This window comes from Pleurodeles waltl, chromosome 4_2, assembly GCF_031143425.1.
Source record: "Pleurodeles waltl isolate 20211129_DDA chromosome 4_2, aPleWal1.hap1.20221129, whole genome shotgun sequence".
Classification (NCBI taxonomy): Eukaryota; Metazoa; Chordata; class Amphibia; order Caudata; family Salamandridae; genus Pleurodeles; species Pleurodeles waltl.
The window spans coordinates 487,222,448-487,243,687 of NC_090443.1; positions in this window are offsets into that span (position 1 = coordinate 487,222,448).

Genomic DNA, 21,240 nt, shown 5'->3' on the forward strand with positions numbered 1-21,240 from the left:
CAGGCAGGGTGAGCAGGTGATCATTGGTTCACTGGTTCTTCAGAGCATCAAAGCAATGGTATAGGACTCCAGTCTGGCTGTTTAACTGCTCCTTTGATGGATACCGTGATGCACATGGCAATGATGGTGCTTGCCATTCGGAGACCTGGACGACAAGTGATGTTGCTGGAGTGAGGGTGACTGGAGGAACTTCGCCATAGCTAGTGCAGTCTTTCTTTTCCTCATGTGCAGATGCCGGCAGTGATGCCATCTGCTTTAAGCAGCCGGTGACAGGTGGTTTGCATGGTCATACTTTGACGCGTGGGGCAAGTACGCAGTTCACGCATGGCGTCTTACATTTGGTACTCCCGCTGAGCTGTCTCCAGTGACGTCACCGCACCACAGTGGCTGTCTTGTCAGTGGGTGCACTCTTTCTTTGTTGCATGAGTCCTCCATCTCTCCACCCCGTTGATCTTCCGCTCTTATTCTTCTGTGGTCGTCAGGTGTTGCAGTGTGACAGGTGATGTCACACAATATCCTTTCTTCCTTCTTCAATGCGTGGTGCTGTGCCACGCTTTCTTCTCCTTTGTTGTGGCATCTGGCCACCTGTCTTCCTATTGTGTGGACCTTTCGAAGGTCCTGTCCTGTGCAAGGACTAGGGGCTTTTCCCCTTGTTGCAGTGGTGGCATCGTGCCACTCAGGGTGTGCGACTCTCCTCTTGCCTGTTGTGAGTTGCTGCTGACTCCGTCTTAAGGCAGTGTGGGGGAGGACACTCCTTGATTAGTCTTGGGCACGTTGCAGGGCAGTGACGGCAGGTCACTTTCTTTCCCGCCTCGTCTTCACTGGGGGGCACAGTATTTGCGCCTTAGGGGAGTGCCTTCTCAGCACTGGGTCCTGCTTGAACCTGGGTGTGCTTTGCAGGGGTTGGTCGCTTCTCTCGACTTGCTGTGTGATGGGCCAACGGTGGCCATCTTGTGTTGCAGAAAGGCTGGCTGGCACGGCCTCTTGTCCCGTACGTTACGTCACGCCCTCAGGTGCTCTCTCCAATTTTGCGGGTGTTGCCTTAGTCGTCACGTTCTCTGGCGCAGCTCTCTGCGCATGTGACATAGTCTCTTTTTCTAGGCGTCCTTTGTTAGCGCCTAGCATGTCCCTTACTTATCCTGCGGTGATGTCCATCACTGCTGGGACATGTGGCGTTCTTTCAGCGATGGCAGTGGATGACCGCCAGGGGCCGCGCAGTCCATGCGCGCTCTCCTCGTGCCTCATGTGACACTTGCATCCATTTCTCACGGGTGCAGCTTGGTTGGGGCAGCTGCAGTCTTCTCCTTCCCTGTGCAGCGTCGTCCGCGTCGCTTCCATCTTCTGCGCCGTTTCCGTCTTCTGCGCCAATTTCCTCCGCGGGCGCGCTCTTGGTCTTGTGTAGTCATTCTCTGGGGTGGTGCTGTATACTTTCTTTCAACAAAGTTCCAGTTTAAACTACAAATAGGGTGCAGTACCGACTTTGGCCACTGGATGCCACTAGTGCACTTCTTTCATGCTTGAAAAACAGTCTTTCCTCTTACCGGCTTTGGTGAAGCCATGCTGAGGAGCCATGCTGCAGGAAGAGTTCACCAGGCTGGAGAAGGCATGCACGTAAGTGCACTTTTCCTTCTTTTTGCACTTTTATGTCTTCTTTTCTTCCTGTGACGTTGTAATATTCTTTCCTTGCACAGCCTCGTGGTGCAGAAACAGGCCGAGGCATGAAGTTCAGTGACGGGGGTTGGGGTTCCGGGCACTTGGATTATTCTTCAGGTGCATGTCAGCACCTCTCCTCTTCCTTCCACAAATTTTGAAGTTTGTGGGCGAGGCTGTGCACCACCATGTCTCTGCTTTGGTGCGTGTATGCACCACGTACTTCAATTTGTTTCGGTGCGTGTCTGCACCTATGCTTCATTCCAAATTGGTTCACACAGCAGCTGGGGGGGGCGGCTCTGGGCATTTTCTTTCTTTTTTCTTTTGGTGTCACGGATCTCTCGTTGAGGCCGCAGCAGCCGTCCTTTGTGCTGCGGGCGGTTTTGCCGGCATTTTTGTGGTGGGGGAGGCCCTGTGCATACCTTCTTCGGTGAGCGAGAGCACCATTATTAAAAAGGAAAAGGGGCGACTGGCCCCCGGCCACAATTTGGCACCTTCACTCTCCTTCTCTTCACAGCGCGCGACAGCGCCATTATTTGAAAGGAAAAGGGGGAAAACGGCCTCAAGTCCTTTCTCCCTTCTCTTGGTGCATGATCGCACCATGTTTTTCACGCATGGCCGCAGCATGCCTTCTCTTACATTGCGGGCTGTGTGTGTCCTTCCAAGGCCATTCCTGAAATATTGCTTGGTGGGCAGGGGACATATCAGCACCACCGGCGTTTCTCTCCTTTGCACCCGCAGCAGTCCTTTCTTAGCGCTTCGGGCTGCCACGATGCTCCGTGAAGGGTGGCGGCCCTGGGCACTCCTCTTTAGTTTTGGCGCATTTCAGAACTTCTGAGCATGGCCGCAGCAGCATTTCGGGGGGGTGACCATCCCCGGCTATTGTTTATGGGTTTTTCGGTTCTTCACAAGCTGCAGGCCGCGCGTTTCCCATAGGCATTTTCCAAAGAGGGGCGGCCTTGGGCATTACCGCATTTGTTTTTTTCCGTCGTGTGTAGCAGCACCATTTTCTACCTCGATGTGGAGGGTACCCCTGGCCTCACTTCATTCTCGGTGGAGTGCCGGACGGCGCTCCAGTTTCCCTCATCTTTTCAGGGCTCACGGCAGGCACCAGTCTCTCCACCGGGTTCTGTCCTGTTCCCTCCATGAGGGAAGTAGTTATCTGCGGCCACGTGGGGTTGCTGTATCCCATCCTCGTCGCTAATGTAGTGTTGGGGCCCTAGGCCCTCATGCTACTAAAATAAGTCACACTGACACAGTGACATGGTCGGTAGAACTGGCCATGGGCACGTGCGTCCGGCCCTTTTTATTGGCAGGGTCACCTGACCGGTGACGCCTGTGTTGGGTGGGTGTGGGGTGTAGATGGAAGGCCAGCCCTCAGCCGAGTGGCTGGCAAAACACTAGAACGTGTCCTGCAGGACACTACAATCTGGTCTATTGGTATCTATTGAACATGCGACCATTAATTAATTTACTGGTCACAAAGAAAGCCATGTAGTTGGTACAAAGAACAGAAGTCAAAAGGTGTGGGGAAGTATTGCAATTTTAAAAGACTTGTGGTTGCATCTGCACAGACACCCTCACCTCTGCTAATTGTGGAAAAGTGAAATCAACACCACTACCCCTTTTTTGTGTGTAAAAAGCCGCTTTATTGGAAACAGGTGCACTCCCAAAATAATACCCTGGCCTCAAGCCTCACAAAACTAAACACCTCACTATACATCATTTCACCTAACCAAAATGCTCACCCCTCCCCTACCCTACGCTCCACCCTCCCTTCCCCTTAAACTTGCAGTTGGTTAATCCAGTCATCCTTTTGTAACACTTTCTTTGTTGAATCCGTCTATTACCAGTTGGCGGCGTCTATCTATTGAACCTGACCCCCTTGGGCACTTCCTCCCTGTCCTGAAGCCTGCACCCCTGCACTGCCTGTCCCATAACAGTTAATAAGGGCATATCTACCTGCGCATTTCGAACACTCATGCTTAAACTTACAATACTCCCTGGTGCACAAACCCTGGTTGAAGTCCCAACACGCTCCTGTCTTTTGCGTTCCGCTTCCTGCCGCTCCTGACCCTCCTTTTGAACCTGTATTGGCCCCACCCTTGGTGGGGCGCTCTCAAAAGGGCCGATAAGTGATAGGCAAACTGCTTGCTGTACAAATGGTCTTGCCAAATTTTGCAGGGCCCGTCGTGTGCTGCCACAAATTTGCATCAATTTCCCCCCATTGCACCTGAGCATCTGCTGCCATATGGGCGCAAAACTCCTCATCACATTGAACCCAAGCGTATCCTCCATAATTGAGGTACGCCTTCCAAATAACATCCAGGTACTTAAACAGCGCCACTGACCTGTCAAGAAAGCAGCCGTCCAGTTTTCAATAGTTACTGGGACCTTGGGATGTTTCGCTAATTCGTATTCTTCTTCCTTTGAGCCCTCCTTCGATCTTACTTCTCTGTGTAACAACTTTAGCATTTCAACGTACTCCCCTTTCCATATATTTTCTTTAGTGGCAAGCATAAAATGAGCTCCAAGGGGCTTTGCCCTACCCATATATGGCAGGCGCTTCGGCATCCCACTTACCTTCTCCTCGCAATGACCGTCGCTGGACTTACCTGACTTCTCCGCTGACCCTGTACTCACTGTGTCTCCCCTGTGATCCGTCCCCAACATCCAATAAATATACTCCTTTATGCAAGCGCTCCCCGTGTAGCCTGCGGTCGCCTCGAACCCTCCGTCTTGCCGCTCCAACCGGTCCCGATAAAGTGTCAGATACCTGCAGCGACTTATGGACAGCATTAGAACCCCCCCATTTTATTCCACCATTCCTCCTCCTCCTCACTGCGTAACTCTTCCTCTTCCACACTGTCCTCATCATAATCCAATAAGTCATTACTGACACTCCCTTAACCTTCACTGAGCAAGGCGCCCTCCAAAACCCTTGCCTTCTTTATACCTGTCCCTGTTCCTGCTGCATGAACCAACGGCCGCCAGGAGGCCGTCTGCAACCTTCCTAGTCGTTCTGTAGGGCTAGGCCGCTTACCGTCAGGTGCTACACCACCGGCGGGCACAAAACCCAGTCCGGTGCGCTGCCCCTTCAAGTTAACCTTGGCCCCCGCTATCTCCTGTTCCTGCGTCCAAGTTGGTGCCATCCAGCCGGCCGCACTGGGCCCCGCCTTCTCTTCTTTCCATGGTTCCCGGGCCACCACAAGCCCACCTGAGTCACATTTACCGCCCGATTCTGCTCCTGCCAAAAAAGGCCCGGTGTGCTGGTGAGCCCAGGACCGAAAACCTGACCCTCCCCCTGCTGCTGCACTTCCCTCTCCTCCTCCTCCCCAAAATCCCCCCACTCATCCTCTGACCTGTCCTCCCACCCTGCAACCCATGCTTCCTCGCCCCCCCCCCACTTCCATAAGTGCGGCGCGGGGCGCACCCTAAATGTTATCTCGTCCTCGTCAACCTCCTGCTCCAATTCCTCCTCGCTCCAGTCCAAAATTGGTCCTGACCCCCTCGCTCCTCCTGGCTTTACAAACTCTGCTCCCTCAAATGTTAACCCCACTCCCTCCCCTACATCAAAAGCTTCCTGCTCTCCTCCCATTTCCCCACCACTGTCAGTCTGATTTGAAGCACCCCCCTTCCCTGCCTTTACTCCCTTTCTTTGTACCTTGACGCTATCCCCCAGCCCCCCAAGCTCTCCCCTCTGCCACCCCCCATAACCTCACCTTCATTGTCCCCCAAAACTTTACCCCGCCGCACAGGCCCTTTCTTGCCTCCCTAGGCCCTCCCTCCGCCTCTGCTCCCCAGGCGCTGTCAGTCAGGTTCCCTGGGGTCTCACGATTAGTCCCCACCTCTCCTTCCACCTTCATGACAGCACTCCACGCGGGCGGCCGTGCCTTCAAGGGGGATGGTTGAGCCGGCGCACCAGCACTCCTCCTCTGGGCGGCGCCAGCAACACCTACACGCCACCCTGCCCCTTCATTACAAACCTCACCTGCCGCTCCTCCTGACTTCGCGTACCACGCAGGGGCGAGCAGGCCTCCACGGCTGCCACCACCCCGCTCGTCTCACAGGGCGGGTGCTCCTGACCACACCGTCCACTAATAAATCTAGGCGCCCGCCTCCCACAGGAGCTGAAGCGCCTGAGACACCCGCGCGCCCATAACTCTGCTTCGGCGCCTCAGTGATTCACCTAAGTAATAAGAATGCGCCGTATACGTAGAGCACTGCAAAAATTCCCTTCTTATGCACTGCGAGTACAAACAACGTTAAGGAGATCTACTGCTGTATCACGCTACCCAAATAAGCGCTCAGAAAAACGGCTGAAAAAAACAGCTGCTCACCAGCCACGTGTCACCTGACAAAATGGTGACCGTTATAAAATGGCCCCTTTTACATACTCCCAAAACATCCAAAACAGCGCCCAAAAACGGCGCCAGTGGGCTGTATCACCCTCCACAAAATTCCCTGGGGGGAGACCTCATGAATTCGGCGATCTCCCGGGACCCTCCTGTGTGAAAGCAGAATTCATTACTAATAAATTTGCATTAATGAATAACTGGGAATTTACATGAATTGGAATAACATAGTGAAAATTGTGTGTCTTGGAAAACGTGCCCACTGATGTGGCCACCATAACGTGTACGACATTAATGAAGAATTTGAAATTATATTTTAAATAATGTGTACATGTAGAAGTAAAATGTATTAGTGGTTCATTCTAATGTATTAATGCTATGCATTTGCTTAAAATATTAGGCATTTGTTAATTATGAGATTTTGGGCCTAGTCAACAAAGCCTCATGTTAAGCTTCATGGCATAAAATAAATGTTTGTAAATATTTTTGGGGAAAGCAGAGAATTAACACTTGTCCATTGTTCACGCAGAGCTGCCCAAAGAAATTGTAACCTTCCAAATGTAAATTACGTTGATGTCTTAAAATTTCTTGTGATAACTGTCTGCTGAAATGTACTGTACTACGAATTGATACTATTGTTACCTTGATGCGTGAGAAGTAAATGTTCCCAGGCCTGGACAAAGACTTCACTGACTGGAGCCATGATTGCAACTAAAATGTTACTTGACAAAACTGGTGATGGGAGCCAATCATTGACGTGTGAAAGACTGTCTAGTTATATCATAGATTTAGAAAGTACTGTTTACTGGTTCCACTGTGAACAGATGATATTCTGACCAATGGCGACGTGGGAAAGTACTTTATGGATTTTAGTTTATCCTGACTGCACTTGGCAGTTGCAGAGTTAGTTCTTTTCCGTTTTGTTCCAGTCCTGCGCAAGGAGCACAGCAGTTCCTGATGGCCCTTTTTCCTAACTTTAGCCTATAGCTACATTGTAAATGCTATTAATGCAGTTTCTTTGCTTGATGCCCTTTCTAAGTTGGTTCAGTTAACTTAGAGCCCAACTGTGGCTCAGCCATTCCCTTTCACTGTCCTTCGCTGAAGCTGACCAGACAGATGTCCAACTGACGAAGAAATCACAGCTTGCTGATCAATTCAGGAGAGGTGTAACAAATTGCTATTGTTTCTGTTAAAGATTTTTGTACTTTTTTTTTAGGTACCAACTGCTATTTTGATAGAGCCCTAGCTAGATGTTTTCCAAATTAACTTTTGACTAAAATTATGTTTGCGTGAAGCCCAAACATGCTATTCTAATTGGAGGGTTAGTTAGTGTGCCATGTGATGACAAATGTTATTAACATAAATTGATTTTGTTCACCTGTTGAATCTAGATATATGCCATCTCTATTGTTCAGTTATTGTTGCTAGTAATTTGTACTGTAACCCTTGAATGTTTAATGATAAATGCTTTCGTTAAATTGAGATTCTTTCACCGCTTTGGTCAGCCTGTGTTGTTTGTATATGTTTATTATTTGGTCTTGAGATTAATTTACATGATATTAGCATTGTTAATTTAGAGAAATAAACTTTCTAACTTTACTAAAAGGTGTGGTTATTCATGGGCACACGGGTCATGGTGTCTGAAGATTATTGACTCAAAGTTTATGATAATTGATTTGTTGAACATGTTATATTGTTGCTCGTTAGATTATGAGTAAAGATTGTGTACATGGTGGAATCACTCTAAGCGTAGTCAAAAGGTCCATCAAACCTCTAACGCATCCCCTTATAAATAAATTACCAGAGACCAAATAAGGCCAGTTGCATAAACATACTTCCTGTGTTTAAAGGAAGGGCTCACACTCAGCTCCAGTGGGGCTGCTCCAATCCATTCCATTTCAGTGCCAACAAGACCTTTGCACAAAGTGTCACTAGACTTTATTGTGGAGTTAACCCATGCCCCAGAAGGTTTCAACACAATTTTATTTACCTTTGGTCCTTTCACTAACATGGCTCATGTGACCCTGTTCAAAAACTTGGCTGAAGTATTCATTCACACAGATGTTTGTTTGCATGAAACCCATTCCGTTCTGATCTCTGATTGGGTTCCCAATTCGTTGCTCATTTCTGAAAATCCTTATATGCTTTGGTGAGGATTGATGTTTGGTTATCCTCTAGTCACAAACCTCAGACTGACGGACAAACTGAAAAGTTCAGTGCCTGGAACAATATTTGCTTTGTCAAGTCATATAAGATGGTTCTAGTTGGGGAGACTCTTTATGGAACTTTGAATTTGCATATAATAATGCAACAAATGATTCACTGAGATACTCCCCTTTTGATTTTAACTACGGCTTATCCTAGAATGATAAATGCAGTTATGTCTTAGTTAGCAGCACACAACTTCCACGAACATATGATACACATTCAAAAGACAGCTCAAGAAATTCTGACACAAGTTACATTAAAATTCAAAACCTATGCAGATAAACATAGGCAATCTGGGAACACATATAACATTGGAGATAAAGTTTGGCTTTTCACCAGATACTAATGTCTACTAGATTGAAACAAATTCTAACCTAAATTAGTTAGACCTTTTAAGATTCTCAAAGTGAATATTCCAGTTGCAGTTAAATTAGATTTGCCAGACACTTTGCCAGTCAATCTGGCGTTCCACTTTTCATTAGTGAAACCTGTCAAAGAAGTAACTCACTTATCCTCTTCACTCTCACTAATTCAGGTTTGGAATCATGCAGAATATGAGGTAAAGGCCATTCTAGATTCCAAAAGGGTGAGGGGCTGCCTTTATTACATCACTGTTAGAAGGGATGTGGGCCTGAAAATAGGTCATGGGAACCTTTAGGTAATGTGCATGATCCCCGATTACAAAGATAATTTCACTTTCAATAGTCAATCAAACTCAAACTGATATGGAATTTCCTGGGAGGGCTGTACTGTCAGGGTTGTCACATTAATGAGCCTAAGAAAAGTAGCACATTTTGGAATTGGTGCTTGGTGTGCATTTGACTCCTTTCTGCAAAGGAAGAGGATGTACAAGAGCTCACCCACAAAATGCACGCTAACCTATGTGCATCGCTTTACAGCAACCTGGGGAAAGCTGCACATTGAGCAAGCCTGATGAAATTGACACTTTAAAAAGATATCATGCGGCTGAGGTTTGGCTTAATCCCCAAAAAGGACTACAAATTTGGGCAGTGGAGCACAACTGTCACCTGTGTAATTTTAGAATGAAGTCGCTGCAGCACATCATCTGCCTCTGCCCCGCCCACTTTAGCCTAAGGTGCTACTGGCTAAAACCCAAATTTAGGCGTTTGGGCATCACTCAATGAAACAAAGCAATCACCAATTGCCTGAGGGGTGTTGATGTTCAGCTTTCAGCCAGATGTAGAAACTTTCTCAGGAAAGCATTGACGCTACTGAACTCCAGCTCCAAGTAAAATAACGCAGTTGCTGACATGACCTTGAACTGTAGCTGCTGTCTGCCTTCGCTGTGTAGTTGGGGTGTTACACCCAGGTCAGGGTTTGCGAGGCCTGGTTGTGACTTGCAACTCTTTTTCAGCACTTTTGGCACTTTATGATCCTAGTAAGAGCTTGGACTGCTCGCCTATATTGACCATTATAGTTGCACAGGGTCGCAGTTCTGGAGGTTCTGAGGCTACCACGCACTCTCTAACACGAATGGAGTCATTGGTAACAAGGCTGTATTGATTGACTGTTTTCTTTGTCTTTTCTGTATATATGGCTTTCAATGCATATTGTTATGGTTTAAATAACTAAAACATTACATTTTTACTTACTTACTTACTCCTTTCTGCAAATTCAGGGGATTGTGTTCCCCGCTTGAATTCCTCTCAAGTGAGAACAGCCGCTGTTAGACCTGGCATCCATAGGGTGGGCTTACCCCAGACTTTTCCATTCTACCTCCTGTTTTTTTGCCATATCTTTTTGTTGGTCTTAGGACTGAGCATTTTACCAGTACTAACTAGTGTTAAAGTGCATGTGCTTCTCCACTAAACATGTTAACATTGGAATATCTACAATTAGGATATTTAATTTATATGTAAGTTACTTGTAAAGTTGTATAGCATACCCCCCATGCACATCCCCTGCCACACCCTTGATCCCATCTTCACATCTACCAACAAGATCCAGTTCAGCCACACAACTGAGCTCACCTGGACAGACCACAGCATCGTCCATTTTACCATTGATGTTACCCAACAGGCCACCGTCACCCGGCCCCCCACTGCCCGCCAAAGGTAGAACACCATTTTGAAATCCCAATGGACCATCACCCTCAAAACCACCACCCTCCACGCCTCTGACGACATCAAAAGCCGCCACCCATCTGTTTGAATGGATCACCACTAGCACTGACTCCATCGTACCTATCCTGACCCTCAGCAACAGAAGAACCAACAAGCACGCCAACTGATTCACCCCCGAACTCAAAGCAGAAAAAAGCAAATGCATACCTCTGGAGAGACGCTGGTGCTTAAGCAGAGACCCAAGCGACCACATAGCTTTCAAGACGGCACTCAAATCCTACCACCACGCCATCAGATATGCGAAAAAAGAAGCATTTGCCACCCACCTCCAGTCCACCAACCCACTAATGAACAATTCCACATCCTCAGAGAATTCATCTCCCCAGATGCCGTTGAAAACACCAATCAGCCTCCCAGTCAATCTGCAACTCACTCGCCGAATACTTCCACACCAAGATCACCAACATCTACAAAGACTTTGGACCCCAGACACCACAGTCTGACCTCCCCGCTCCTCCCACTGACCTCCCTTCCTACGACTGGACTCCACGCTGTACCAAAACCACCGCATCCATCATGTCCTCCATCTATTCCGGAGCGCCTACCGATCCCTGCCCCGCCACGCCTTCAACCTCGGACACAAAGAAATTGGACCCCGGCTCACCAGCATCATCAACTTGGCGTTGAGCTCTGCCACTTTCCCAAAAACCTGGAAGCACGCTGAAATCAAAGCATCCTGAAGAAAGCCACAGTGGACCCATCTGACCTCAGGAACTACCGCCCCATATTGCTCCTCCCCTTCCCAGCAAAGGTACTAAAGAAAGCTGTCAACCACCAACTCACAGACTATCTGGAAGGCAAACACATTTTCGACCTCTCCCAAACTGGCTTATGTTCGAACCACAGCACAGAATCCACCCTCATAGCCGCCATGGACAACGTCAGAGCCATCCTTGACAGTGGCGAGTCAGAAGCCCTGATCCTCAACCTGTTAGCAGCCTTCGACACAGTCTCCCACCACTTCCTCATCAAAAGGCTTCAACACAGAGGCATCTACGGCAATGCCCTCAAGCTGCTATCCTCTTTTCTTACTGGATTCACTTAGAGAATCCATCTCTTGCCGTACACCTCCAACTCCAAAAGCATCTGCGGCGTACCCGAGGGCTCCTCACTCAGCCCCACACTGTTCAATGTCTACATGATTTCACTGGCACCCATCGCTCACAACCATGGTCTTAACATCATATCCTACGCCAACGACACCCAGCTCATACTCTTCCTCACCAACTGCCTCAAACTCAATATCGACAAAACCAAAGCCCTCCTCTTTGGAAGACCCCCTCCACCCTCGGACCAGAACCCGCCCCCACCACTCACACCTGCAGCCTTAGAATCACCCTCGACAGTGAGCTCTTCATGAGACGACAGGTCAACTCGGTTGCCTCCACCTGCTTCCACACACCCTCAGAATGCTCCGTAAGGTCTTCAGATGGATCTTAACCGACACCAGAAGAACCATCACCCAGGCCCTCATCACCAGTCGACCTAACTACAGGAATGCCATCTACAGCAGAACGACCACACTCCTCCTCAGACGTCTCCAAACAATCCAGAATGCAGCAGACAAAATCATTCTGGACCTGCCCAGACAATCCCACATCACCCCCTACCACTGCAACCTGCACTGACTCCCTGTCAAAAAGAGATGCCACTTCAATCTGCACATGCACACCTAAAAAGCCCTCCACAACACAGGACCACAATACCTGAACAACCGCCTGACCTTCCACCAGCCCACCAGACACCTTTGGTCTGTCTCCCTGGCCCTTGCCACCATGCTACGCATCCATCAAACCCGAGCTGGAGGACGCTCGTTCTCCCACCATGCAGCCAAAGCCTGGAATGACCTCCCCATCCACCTCCGAACCTTCACCTTCTTCGCCGATTTCAGAAGTAAACTCAAGACCTGGCTGTTCGAGTAGTTCCATGTCACGCAGTGTCTGGATATCCCTCTTGGTGATTTGCACGTTTAACCAGTACTAATAGATTGATCGATACACCCAGAACCTGTAATTTAAATGCTACTAGTGGGCCTGCAGCATTGGTTTGCCACCCACTTAAGTAGTCCTGAAACCATGTCCCAGGCCTGCCACTGTGTTTTCAGTTTCACCGTGTGCAATTTAAAACATCTTGCCAAGCCTTAAAACTCCCCTTTTCTGGCACATATACCACCTCTAAGGTAGGCCTTCAGTAGCCCAGAGGGCAGGGTGCCGTGTAAGTGAAAGGCAGGACATATACGTTTTAGTTTTACATGTTCTGGTAATGAAAATCTCCCAAAGTCATTTTTCATTACTGTGAAGCCTGCCCCTCTCATAGGCCAGCATTGGGAATTCCCAAAAATACATTAAAGCATATTCCTGATCAGAGAGGAGTCGCTGTATCATGTTTTGTATCATTGGAACGGTAATGATAAATCCTCTTTACTGGTAAAGTCGGATTTATTATTACTATTTTAGAAATGCCACTTTTAGTAAGTGGGCATTTCTCTGCCCTCACTGCCCTGTGTGCCCACAGCCTGTCTCCAATACACGTCTAACCTGGGCTAGGTGACAGCTACACTTGTGCATTACCTTCAGACACCCACAACACAGCAAACTCAACTGCATCTGCATTCATCTGCATACTGGTGGGTCTTCCTGGGGAGAAGGTTGGGAAGGGATCACACTTACACTTCAAAGGGTAGTGGCCTGACCCCACTCAAAGGGGCTTATTACCTCCCACTGATAGTCTGGAGCCAGGGCTGGGCTGAAAGGGGGACTTGTGCACTTCAGAGGAAACCTTCCAAAGTCATGCTATAAGTAATGGGTTTCTGATCCCCTAAAATCAGTACACTATGGACCTGGAAGAATCTACACTGGAGTAAAGGCTGTGGTGCTGAAGGACTGCTATCTTGCTGGGCTTGACTGTTCCAAAGGACTACTACTCCGCCTGACTGAGCTGCCCAGCTGCAGGAACAAAGAACTACCCCCAGAGTGAATCCAAGGGCTTGCTGGTTTTCCCCTCAGGTCTCAGGGACATCAAAGACCTCGTAAATGGTACTTCATCACCGGCCCAGCACTGCTCTGATGAAGTGGAACATTGTTTGGTTTAAGGATTTCCTCTGATGTGAACAGCACTTCATCACAGTCCCAGGGCCACTCTGGCCAAGTGGAACTTTCTGTGAGAAACCTCTTGTGAGCGCAGTGCTTCCCTGCAGCCGCCACACTGCTCTTCTGAAGTGGTGCCTAACCATGAGGATTCTTTCCAACGGTTGTGGGCTACCCCATAACCTCTGCACCACTCTTCCATCGGGAACCTGCCCGGTGGAACTCACCGAGCACCCTAGGAAGGGTTCTCCTCTCACCTTCCTCCTGGAACAGGGTTGCCGCGTGCATCGTGGAACAGTGGCTACATTTTCAATTGCAGGTACTGTACTACCTGGGTCCATGTGATCCACCCCCCCCCCCCGACGCCCCAGTCAGTTCTGACATTCCGGTCTCTTCAAGATCACAGAGGGCCGTCACAACTTAAATAAACAGTCTCTGGGCCCGTAGTTAGAGATTACCGTATAATCTCTAATAGGAGTACAATTGATCTTTCAAACACTGCATGAATACCTGTAAAAGCAAATAAAGCGACTTATACTGATTGGATTTTTTGTCATTTTGGTCTTGATTTACTCAGATAAATAATGTCTATTTTCATAAACCTGTGTGGAGTCTTTTTGTGTTTTTTTCATTGTGATAATGTGTGTGTTGCACAAATATTTTACACATTGCCTTCTAAATTAAGCCTACCTGCTCTGTGATAGGCTACCAGAGGGTGAGCAAAATTTAATATAGAATGTGTATCTGACTTACCCTGACTGGGATTGTGGTCCCTACTTGGACAGGGTGCATACCTCCACCAACTAGAGTAGAGGTTTTATTTCATACAGAGCCCATTTTGAGTGTATCTGGCTACTTAATCTTCAATCACCCAGGGTTTCATGCCTGTTATCGTTTTTTTGTTAAGAGACAACCATCCGGCAGGTTCCAGTTTCTTAAACCCAAAAGTCTTCTTGGTCTTGTGATCCTCGGCGAGTTAGTGCATCGTCTGGAGGTTCATCACAGCATCTCTTGAAAACCTGAACTTCGAAAACTAACAATAATAAAGAAACAAATCACCAACAGAAGTCTGCACATGAAGGTGGTAAGGCGCACATGTGCAGCAGAATAGTTTAGTAACTTACAGTCCTCCAGTTTTGCTTGAAGAGTTTTTTTGTTCATTTACCTTATCCTAGATAAAATTAGAAAGGATAAAATAAGTCAAGGGTGAAGCGTGAATATCAACGTTTAATCAGAGATATTTCACAAGTGAAGAGCTGAAGGCAACTGTCTAAATCAGAGAAGAAAACTCTATAATTTACTCTACAAAGCCTAATTAAATCCAAGAGCACAAGGAATGGAGCTAATTCCTGTTAGTAAACTCTAGAGTAAAATAATCTGGTGATTGGAAATCCAGAAAATTATCCTTCAAAAAGAAGAGACCAGACGATCTTGAGTTCAGAATTACAGTTTAGTGGAAGTGGGAAAGAGGGAATGTTAAGGAACACATATTAATCAGATTCACTAGATGGAGGGTGTATTGCATTGGGGTCACAATTAGCAGTGGCGGACAAATTTACACTGAAGACATCATCTCTGTTTTTCTCATGCCCCATTCTCATTTCCCCAATATGAGAAATTCAGTTTTCAAGTGCTGATGCAGTTTTGGAGCGGGGCAGTCCGGCGGAGGAGTCAGTATCTTTGGATTGGTTTCACCCTCATGGGGTTGCACATCTTAACAAGTTAGTGCTCACTTGTCATAGACCTTGACACCCTCCACAGCAGGGTGCCAACTTCTCATTCTCACCCACCTGAGTTTGGACCCAGCATACACCTTCCACCATCTGCTATTCCAGCAATCGTGTCCTTTCTTCACTACACCTACCTGTGATGTGATGCTACCTTCTCAGTGCTACCTTGCTTTGTAGCAAGACCTACACTTAATAAATCCAATACATGCATGCAAACATATAGGTTAACTATTTATGGCCCAAGATAAACCTGTTTGGTTCAGCACAAATCTTAGGTCAGCTACAAACCCCATCCACGAGCGCTTTAGTATTGTCAGAAACCTTTCATCCTCTCATAGCAATTTTGGCAATATTTACAAAAGTAATAAAAACTCCGTTTAGCATCATGAATAAGTTCTATCCTCTAATGCTCTGGTCATCGCATTTGTAAGCTCCCTACAGTGACATCCGAGGAGATGACCTCCTTCCAGGCAGCATTCAAATTAAAATCTAATGACTATGATAGGTCTCTGTGCTGCACCTTTTAGCTAATACTGAGACTCCTGCTATTACAGACACCTTAAATTCCTTATTTACCAGAGAAGTTGGGCCTTGCTCTCCCATATGAAATGGTGTGCAGTCACTCCTGCTCATAAAAATCCCAAATTAAATCAGCAAGAGCGATGAACTACTGATCTATTTCTCTTCATCTTCTTACAATAGCTAAACTGGCTGTAAAAGTAATTTCTAACCAGCTATCCTACCATTTGCAACTGCCAATACTCTCAGTTCATTTCGAGAAGGCGCTAGCCTACTGACTCAACCTTTTGACTACTGTGGACACCCACATAATCATTACTGGATCCCAGGGAGCCCCAATGAATCATTATTAGAATCTGGGGATCCCCGCTGTAACATTGCTGGAAGTCAGGGACCTTGACCAAAGCATTTTCAATGATATGAACAGCAAAACAATACACAAAAAATTGCAGAAACACACATTCATCAAGCAAATACACAAATGTGAAATATTTTATTTAATTCACAAACACATAGAAAAATCTAAATTTTAATTTTAATGGGAAGGTTGGAGCTATTTTAAAATAGAGGCCGTTCCAGTCCATACTATATTCTGTTTGATGCACTAGGACTGCTCCCACTGATCAATATGAGGATACTAATTTAATTTTTAGCCTCCAATTTCAAATTTCTTAACATTTACAGGATATTTGAAAACGTTCAATTATAAACATTTGCTTCTTTATTTATATACACTTTATTAATCTGTTACTATTATTTATTTTCACAGACCCCTAAGTAGGCTTTGCGGACCCCTACGGGTGCCTGGACTACAGGGTAAGAACCATTGCTCTAGGCCAATTAGAGATATTGAACCTTTTTAGTATCATTCCTTGTTGATCCTAAATGGCTTCAAGACACTGACATGATGGCAGTACTGATCTTTCTAACAAGTCTGATACATTTGACACAATCATTCTGTCTTAATTCTGTCTTAATTGACCAGCTAACATTCCTGGAAATTATTCATCTTTTTTTTTGAGTGCCCACTCAAGGTTCGCCCTGTCACCTGTCCTAGGTAACACATATGTGCATCCCTGTCTACTTTCACACACACGCATAGCTACACATTCTTCTTGTAAACAGATGACACTTCACTTGTTCCAGGACTTGATCAAAAATCAGAAAACATCACTACCTTCCTGGGGGAATACTTTTTGACTGTCTAAAATTGAATGAAGCAAAACATTCTCAAGCTGAACACAAGGCAGACATCTTGTTTGTAGGCAAAACATATCTCTTGGAAGCAATTCTTTGGCCTAGCACAATATGAAACTGTCTGAATGATATTTCACTGATCAGCCAGATTGAATATCTTACATCACCTTGCTTTCATCAACTTCGCTTGCTAAAAAAAAATAACTTTCATTCCTTCAGATCAGGAGATACAAGTCGCATTTCAATGCCTAGAGTGAATATAACAACTCTTTATATTTTGGGTTTTCTGCCCTTTAATTACAAAGAGACAGATAATTTATAATCTCACAGGCTTTTTGTATTTACCACAAACATTTCCACATTTCAGAGGCGTATCGCCTAGCTCATACAGTTCAAGGTACAAAGCAAAACATATTGGGCCTGATTCCGACCCCGGTGGTCAAGGACCGCCGGGGCCGGGGTCGGCGGGAGCACCGCCAACAGGCTGGCGGTGCTCCCCAGGGTATTCTGACCGCGGCGGTTCAGCCGCGGCCAGAAAGGGAAAACCGGCGGTCCCCCGCCGGTTTTCCACTGCGCCGCCATGGGGATTCTGACCCCCATACCGCCATCCTGTTCCTGGCGGCTGATGGCGGTATGGGGTGTCATGGGGCCCCTGGGGGCCCCTGCAGTGCCCATGCCAATGGCATGGGCACTGCAGGGGCCCCCGTAAGAGGGCTCCACCCTGAATTTCAGTGTCTGCTTAGCAGACACTGAAATTCGCGACGGGTGCTACTGCACCCGTCGCACATCCTCCACTCCGCTGGCTCCATTCGGAGCCGGCATCCTCATGGAGGGGTGTTTCCCACTGGGCTGGCGGGCGGCCTTTTGGCGGTCGCCCGCCAGCCCAGTGGGAAACCCAGAATACCCGCGGCGGTCTTTTGACCGCGCAGCGGTATTCTGGCGGTTCCCTCCAGGCGGGCGGCTCCCGCCGCCCGCCGGGGTCAGAATGACCCCCATTGTGTCTTCTTAGATGTAGGTCGCTTTTTCATATTTTTTGTTCAAGTCCTAAACTCCTCACTTCAGTCAACTCACAGATGTTGCTGATCACTGCTCGTTTAAACGGACACTCTTTGGATGCTACTCTCTTTCCTTGGCCAGAAACTCTGGAATTAATTTCCCTGTGAGAGCCCACTTATTTTTTTCTATTTTTGGAAAATGTTCAAATCTCATATTTTCTGGTAAGGTCCTATTTATATGTCTCACATGAGACAGCGAAGGCATGGTTGCTTGCAGAGATCTTTTGTTTTTAACTTAATTTAAAGGGGGCTGAGAGCCTGCCTATTACTTACCATTGGTTGGCTTCACTGTCATTCTCTTTTTTTTGCTTCTTATTGATCCGTGCGTGCCTGCTTCACTTCCTGTTTGTGTGCTTGTCTCTTCGCAGAAGCATGGACCAAGTAGAAGTTAATCTCTTTATTAGAGTGCTTCTGCTGCTCACTGTCGGATGGAAGTTCATTTTATCATTTCACCTCCCCAACTGCTGTTGCTTCCTTGTTGTCATTGCTTATTGTGGTTGTTCCTCGCTGCTTCATCCATCCCCCTGCCGCGTCGTTGCTTGCTCACACCCCATCACCCTACTCGATGTCCCGTCCCTGATGCCCCTCTGCTTATTGCTGTCTCTTATGGCTCTGTCCCTCTTGCCCCGTTGATTGTTCGAAACATGTCACATCCCTGCATCTGGAACACACTCCCCCTTGCTGCAATCTGACAAACAGCAGTAAATTAGCTACTTTAAATCCTAAAAATACGAGAGATATCAACAGATCCCAATGGCTGGCATTTATAGTATTCAAGGACATCAATGGGTTTTATCACCAGGCACCAACGGAACCATGTGCGTCCGTGTAAGGAAGTATGAGCCCCTTATCAATGGCACAGCAGTAGCTAAAACTGCCTCTTCATCAACTGTAGCAGCAAAAGAATCACAGTCCCCCAAATAGGAACGTGGATGGGGTGAAGTATTCTATCCCTAGACACCCAGCTGTTGCAGGTGGGGGGAATTACGATTACCGACTCAAAGCACTCAGATCCCACCCTGTAACCTGCTGTACATACTCGCAGCCACTCTAGTCACATTCCTCAGCATGATACTATGATGTGAGGTCTTTCAGCTGCTCCAGGGAGTTGTGCTCAGGGTAGGCTTTGGTTAGATTTGATGTTACCTAATTAGCACCGACCAGGGCAGGATATAATCAGTTTCTTCGAGGCACAATCAAGCATAGCCCAAGCTGTTTAAAAAAAAAAAACTTTTATTGCATTTTCTTAGGTCAACATACAATGCGTCTAGTTTCCTTATGTCTCAAATACACCACTGTATTCACTCGTCTCGGCTTCCCCTGTAGAGCATAACCATTGAAATATAAACAGTAACTTTCCTAAACTTGAGACAAAACTTCACTGCCCAAGCTTAGTGTCCGCTGCATTCAGGTCTGGCCAGTGGCATGACGAAACTCGAGGGCCCCCCTGCAAAGTACATGGAGGGGGCTCTCCTTTCCAGCCCACTACGTAACACTTTTGCTGAGGGGGGGGCCTGGAGCTCAGCCCTCCTTCCCGCGCTGCGGGTGTCTATGTTTCGCCGCTGGGTCTGTCAGGAGGAATGTGTCCATATATACGCCAGGCAGGTTGGGTTACACCAGCTTGCATCTTCGCTCTCAGTCTCCTATAAAGTCCCTTCGTCCGTCTCCTGGGGCTGGGATCCCTCCCATCCCTCCCTCCTGGCCCATCACTTTAAGGTTGCTGTTTCTCCTTGGGTTTTAAAGCTGACCACTATCCCCTGCCAGAGGTCCGCCAGCAGTCTCTTACAGATTCCTCTATAGTCCTCTATGTGCAATGCCCTGTCCTCCACTTTCACCCAAGTCAGCACCTCCACCTTCTATTGACTATGCAGTGGGCCCATATGGTCCTTCCAATGTCTACCAATATCCACTTCCCAATTCCTTGCCAAGCACCAAATCCAGAAACTCATTTTATAGCTATCATAGCCGGCTTTGGGCTGTACCAGTCCAGGAGGCAAACCTCTGCCTTCCCAAGGCCTGTCCTGTTTAGGGCATGCTCTAGTGCGGTTAGTACTTTCTCCCAGAAGCGCTCAATCACCGGGCAGCTCCAAAGCATGTGCCCAAAGTCTCTGTCCAGGTGAAAGCACCGAGGGCAGCTCCTCTTTTGCATGTTGTACATAACATTGATTTGGTGAGGAGTGAGGTAAGTGGAGTGAAGGTAGTGGAACTGTGTGTATAAAGCATGTATTCTGCAATACTTTCTTGATGTGTTCCAGGGCTCGCTCCCATTCCTTGCCTACAAACTTTCTTCCGAGTGCTGCCTCCGAGTGGGCCTGTGTGCCCGGGAAACCATCCTGGGTCACTGGCATCATCATGCGGTATAGCCAAGTTACTAAGGTCCTGATTTAGATGCTGGTGGTTCCATAGACAAAAGACCCCATTTGAATCGCCACCTCCACCAGGAAATACAGTCCACATCAACGGCGGGAGGGGAAAAAGGCAATGTTGGTGGGACTGCAGCCAGCCTCACTGCTGTGCAGATTTAGATGTGCCTTACCAGCAAGGCAAAAGTGGCGGTCCAACCTCCACTTCTTAGTTGGCGGACTTGGGGAAGGGGTGAAAACTCAAAACGTTTTCCACTACCCCCACTCCGTCTTTGACTGAACATGACTGGACAACACCTACCATCGCTGTGGCCACTGACCCACAGAGAAAACACATCCCTCTCCCCCCTGTCGACGGACTCCAAGGTAGGGATACTGCATTGCCAGGGCAGGTTGGGTGGGCACTGTATGGGAGGTTGGGAACACTGGAAACATGTACATGTCACAGTCATTTTTCTAAATCACTGTGACACGCATATGTCAGGGACATGAGTGGGTCGGGCACGGATGGGGACACACTGGTACACAACTCATATTGCACACATACACAACTGTCATTATGGTGCCGGTATTCAATGGCAAATGAATGCTGGCACCACAATGACAGTACATTCACACCTGCCAACTGTGTCCATGTGTACACATTGCCAAGGGACCTGTACCTGTCATGTTGTGCTGCGAGTTGTGTGTGTGAGTCAGTATGTGTATGTGTGAATGGAATGCGAATGGCTGGCTGAGGTGGAGGGTGCAGGAGTGGGTGATGTGGTTGTGTCTGTAAGTGGGTCACTTGCATTTAAGAGCAATGTTGTGTATGTTGTGTTGCTATGAGTAACATTCAGGTGAGTGTTGTGTGGTGGACGTTGTCGTGATGTGTGTAGTTGTGTGTGTGTGAGTGTGTTTGTGTAGCGGAGTGTGCAGCTTTGTTGTTTGTTG